General features: G+C 32.5%; 1 pseudogene; it reads right to left on the bottom strand.

Annotated features, from left to right (window-relative positions):
- Positions 1–983: 983 nt before the first annotated feature.
- The window catches only part of LOC149549845 (uncharacterized), an 88,296-nt pseudogene continuing 83,279 nt past the window's right edge, over positions 984–6,000 (bottom strand).

Genomic DNA, 6,000 nt, shown 5'->3' with positions numbered 1-6,000 from the left:
TATTTGCAATGATTTTATGTGTCTCTTCTTGTCAATCATGTCATCTCATTTCACAGCATATCTATACTCAATGCTTTGGGACAATGTACCATAACATTGTAGTTGAAAATAAGATGGAGCCTCCAAGATGATTTAACATCTGATAAGTATCCTATCAAATCATATTGGAGTCATTCTTTGCATACAATGAGCATGGTAATGGAGCATATTGTAGTTTAGTGACATAGCTAGTGTTGTCACCATTCATAGTGAACTAAATAGATATTTTATGTCTACCAAAAGCCAAAAATTTACTATCTACACAATTTATGTCACATGTTTCAATTTGACATCTTGTAGGGTATTATTTCCCTCATTGAAATTTAACAACTGTAACAACTATGCATGTCGTACCTAGGAAATGGTAGAGTTCATTCTACAAAATATGGGATGTAATACACAATACAAGGATTCATAGATTTTATAGGTTGGCCTTAAAGATCACCTTGCAATTTCCAGCCATGAATTGATTATGTGGTCTCATTCTAGTGTCATTTAGGTCACTATTAATCTGCATGCAATAGACATACATACAAGAAATTCATGTCACTTTTGTGTCCATATAGCCCATGCAACTGATAAAGATAAGAAGTGACAATAAAATGATAAGTTATACAAAAATATACATGTTGCTAACATGCATTATTGATTTGACATACATACCATGCAAATCTAAAGTTTTTTTTCAAGAAACATGACTACAAATGCTACCAATTGCTAATAAAAATTAGGCTGAATTTGCATATTAAAAAAATGACATGTTGTTTTAGAGGACTTGATAGATTGTTCATTTTAATGTCATTTGAAGAGTTTTTGGTCAAAAATTGTACTATTTATGTGACTTATGTTTTAAAAAGAGCTACAATATTTTACAATATGCATGGAGTTAGGAAATCTACATCCTATGTCCCTTCTGTTCCTAATGGTAGAGGTTACTTATTTTTTCACCACCAATATAAAATTTTAATATTTTGGAAACAATATATGACATAATTTGGAGAACAGCCTGCATCTATCATCATTCTCAATATTTTATAACCCTTCTCTACCTTCCCTGCATTGCTATAAACTTCTATTAGAGTGTTATAAGTGACAGAATATGGAGTGAGCCCATTATCATTCATACCTCTAAAAAAAATTCTATGTCATCCAAGTCACCTTCTTTTCTTACTATATTTATTAATGCATTGTACATAACAATGTCCAATTATCCTCCCTTCCTTAACATTTCCTGAAGAACTACATGTGACATACCTTTTTCACCCTACTTTCCAAAGCTATCGATGATTATGTAGTATGTAGTTGCATCAACAAAACATGATTTCCTACCCATTTCAAGGAAAAGTCCTAGGCCTCCCCAAAATAGCCTTTCTTAACAAACACTGTTAGCAATGTATTATAAGTAAAGGTTTCAGGCTCACTTGCATTGTGAAACATATTTCTAAATAACCTAAAAGTTGTCTTTACCTTCCTTTATTCTACAAATATAGACATGAAAGTGTTGAACATATCAATATTAAAAGAATCTATCCCTCTACCTTGTACCCTTCTTCCTTTAAATTCCAAAGATCCTGGGTAAGCTTCAAAATCAAAATCTCATTTTGAAGTATCTTTCTCACCAACACCATTTGTATGATCCACTAAGACTTTAGAAGTAATAGAACATCCATTCCTCTTCTATAGATTTTCTTTTATCCTTGTGTCATTGACAAACATTTCTGAAGATGATAGACTAATAGTAAAGTTATTTGCATCTAATATCCCTTGAGAGACCTTGCCTATATTTGTTGGATCCCATATGAAATTTGAGGAATGATTCTCGCTAATACTATCTCCCATATTTTTTTGCAAATATTACTATGTTCCTATGTTACTATGTTCCTTTTTCTTTCATGGAATACCACTAGAAGAATTGTCATTGTTTACAAACATAAATCTTCAGTTAAGACTTATTAGTTACTACATCCATATTAGCACTCCACCTTATGATATTAGGGACAACACTGCTATATCCAATTCACTGCATAAGATGGCATACCTAGTCTTGTCTACCACAATGATGATGTGCAATCAACAGTGATGTTACTATTACCATGTTAGATGACAACCCTCTAGATTCCCTTTCTTCCAATAATTTAAGAGATTCCTCAATTATCCCTATCTTACAAAAATACAAAATAACTATGATATATGTGATTCCATATAAACATTGTCTTTTCATCTTCAAATCATCAAAGAACACATAGACAACTTCTACCTTACCTTTTTTGAATAATCTATCAATCAAGATATTGTAAGAGAAGCAATTTGGTACCATTCCCTGCTACACCATTGTTTGAAAGAGTTTGCATGCATTGTCTATAATTTTGACCTTGAATAGGCCATCAAGAAGAGCATTATACATAATCATATTAGAATTGCAAGTATCATGAACCATTTCACTGAAAAGTTTAAATGCAGCATTGATATTATTCACTTTTCATAGTCCACATATTAGAGTTCCATAACTAATGGCATCAAGGTCATGTCTTGGTCCTTCATCTCTACAATCATGTCCATAGCTTCATTCAATTTTCTTGCCTTACATCAAATAACAATCAAGCAATTGTATATTCATATATCCAAAGCACATCCGTGATTATAATTTTCTTCGAACACTTCTTTAGCCAAACCCACTTTCCCAACTACCCCAAAAGAATGAATGCATATACTATAAGTCTATTTATAAAAAAATGCAGCCATTGTTTTGTGTATTGCAGAATACTTTCTCGAACTCCATCATGCACACACCTTTCTCAAACCTAATACTTGAGCTGATTGAGAGCACTGGTATATGGTTTCATATTGGCTTTCAACATTGTAATAAATATAACAAAGTCTTTACTAACTTGGGATTTGAGTATAAGGACATTTTAGCATGTTTAGGTAGCAAAAATGTAAGTGCTTCTTATAGCTGAAGTGAATCTTAAGCATAGGAAATTATTAATGTACAAACACATCTGCATCTCCCAAATGAGAAAAAATTGTGCATTGGTGCATAGATCTCCATCAAAGGACTTGTGAGTGCAGGAAGGAATGTTGTAAAAGGCCAAAAAAGAGCAATATTGGCCAATTTCTTGAAGGCTTCTTTAGAGTAGCATAGAGAATTTCACAACCAGTGCTATGTGTTGGCCATGCTGAGAGCCTTCTTTGACAGTGTAGGACAACTAGTTACAAGTATATGGTCTCACCATAGTAGCTATGTAAAGGTTGGGAGTAATAACATGGTTCCAATTTGTTTTCCTACACAAATCCCACCAAATAAAAAATTCAATTCATGGCTTGCAAGTTCAATGGTTATAATTTGAAGTCCTCGTGTTACTTGATCAACTTTTATGAATTCTCCTATTTCAAACATTTTAAGATATCCTAGTTTTTTCCTTTTTTAATATAATTTGATGAATCCCCCATTTTCATTTAATGATTTATCAACTTCAAGTTTAATACTATATGATATCATTATGCTTAATGTTTTAGGATGCGTTAGTTTCCTCCAAGTATTACTCGATTGAGTAAAAGTCATCCATGATTTATCTCTTCAGCTTGGGGAACTCTTAAGATTTAAATAAACACATTTCAAGATATTCATACACACTGAAAACTATGTGCCATTGACTATGATTATTGGACTCATTCTATTTTATAATTTCTCCCATTCCTATATCTTGACGCATGATGGAGGTTTTCTCTTCTCCTTCCATGATAAGGTAAAGAAATGTTGAGTTGTTTATAGTGTTTTGAGTTATGGATTCTTATTGTTCATGTCTAATGTGAGCACTTTATGAATCTATTACTGCAACTATGGTTGATTTTCTATTCCTGATGTGGCTAGGTGAGATTTTATTTTATTTTTTTCAAAGAGGGGTAAATGCGTTTGACCTAGAGCTATGAACTAGTGAGGCCACAAATGCGGGACCTCATCCCTATGAGATTTGAACCTTGATGGCAAGGATAACAACTCAACAACTTAACCATCACAACATGCTACTATTGGTGTGGCTAGGTGAGATATTACTAATGAAGGTTTGTTTAAATTATATATATATATATATATATATATATATATATATATATCTATCTATCTTCATCCATCTATTCTCTAATTATGCAGATATATATATTTGTCACTATTGTAGACTCCATATTCTAGTTTAATTGTTTACTTCCTCAATTCTTTGTGGTTTCTATTCAATGGTCAAGGTTTATCCCATTGAGACTTCTTTTGTTGACTCCTTATCCTGCAGGCTTTGATATTGACTAGGTCTTCATATATGTCTCTTCCTTAATCTTAGCAAAGTCATGTGCTCCCCATGGGAATCATGGATTCTTCTATATATTGGAGGATTTTTTTATTATTTTGGACTATACTTATGAATTGTATTGATATTTTGTTTTCGTATTCTTGAACAATTAGTTGGTTGTCATTCTCAATTGCCTACCCATGGCTGTTGCTATTCGAAATATTATTTCTACACTGTCTATCACTCTCCATCTATGGTTATACCTTGTGTCTTATAGATTGGACAAGTATGATGAAATCTCATGCTCAATATTCTTAAATCTTCTTTTCCAACTATATATAGAAAAATGACTCCTAACATGATCCTTTTCATTGGTTGGGTTCTGCTATAATGTTTGCGCTAAGATGACTCTTTTCTTCTGTCCATAATCCTCCCCCTTTGTGTGTTTGTTTATCTTCATTTATACATGGTCTAAAGAGTTGATGCCCCCCCCCCCCCCAAAATATAGTGTCTCATTCACACTCTTTCATAACTTTTAATGAGTTGTAGGAAATTTACAAATGAGTAAATATCATCATCTACATATCGTAGTTGGGCAGCACTTTACATGGGTTTTTCTCTATTTTAAGACACTTGAAGGAAACTATTGGCATCTTATCCATCTGAACATGTACCAATTTTAGTTAGATTTCCCATACAAACCTAGGTGGAGATTATGAGTGATGAAGCTACTAAAAGTGTGCCCATGGTTAGTTCATAATGCTTTTGAAGCTGAGTCCATGTTACTATAGTGATTGACATCTTACCATGTTATTTGGTAGAGAATTACTTTGTTCTAACTATAAAATGGTGCACTTTGTTTAGGAGTATTTTTCTTCTCTCATGTTAGGCATAGTTCTATTAGGGTTTTATCATGTTTTTGACTAAATGAGAAAATTGAGTGAATATTCTTTGTTAATTGATGCATGCATTTCTTTGGTACAGATTTATCAGCTTCTAGCCATCTACTAGTGTGTTGATGTTTTGAATTATTGTAACTTCCAAGTGATATGCCCTAATGGATAAAACACTTGCTATCTTTCAGCTGTTAGGTGGATTTTTTCTCAATATTTGTGAAGTTTTTTTGACTTGAGGTGGAGTCTTTGTTGGACTTTTCAAAAATAAACACACCACTCTTAGGCCTTTTATCCTTTAAGGTTGTGTGGATCTTTGTGGTGTTTAAACCCATAGATGGTCATTCCTTATTTTTACTTCAACACTTGTTGTTCATCCTTTTATTGAGTGCACTTTGAGAAGAGTTCTACCATACTAAAACTATGCCTCATTAGCAATTAAATATTTTTTTGAGTTGGGTAGAGAATCACTAGCTTGTTGTCAACATCTATGTAGAAGTTTAATCTAAACTCTACATCTCTCCTTACTATTTAAATACCTTTTTATCAGTTGTAGAGATAATTTTAATATGAATTCTATATATAGGATTTCATTAATACCATTCAATATTACCCAGTCAATAACTATCTGTGCTTGTTCTTGTTGTTAAATTCTCAATGCTGTAATATGGAATAAGGAGTATTGACCTATATTTTTTGGAACAACCTACAGAATAAGAGGAAAAAAAATATTTAAATACTTAATTGCGAGAGGTTGGTTATGGAGATGAGGGTTATACTTTATGCAT

The sequence above is a fragment of the Cupressus sempervirens genome, chromosome 7 (assembly GCF_028749045.1).
Source record: "Cupressus sempervirens isolate cs-2001-9-10 chromosome 7, ASM2874904v1, whole genome shotgun sequence".
Taxonomy (NCBI): domain Eukaryota; kingdom Viridiplantae; phylum Streptophyta; class Pinopsida; order Cupressales; family Cupressaceae; genus Cupressus; species Cupressus sempervirens.
The sequence above is the reverse complement of the archived record's forward strand: the minus strand, read 5'-3'. Positions and strand labels throughout refer to the sequence as shown.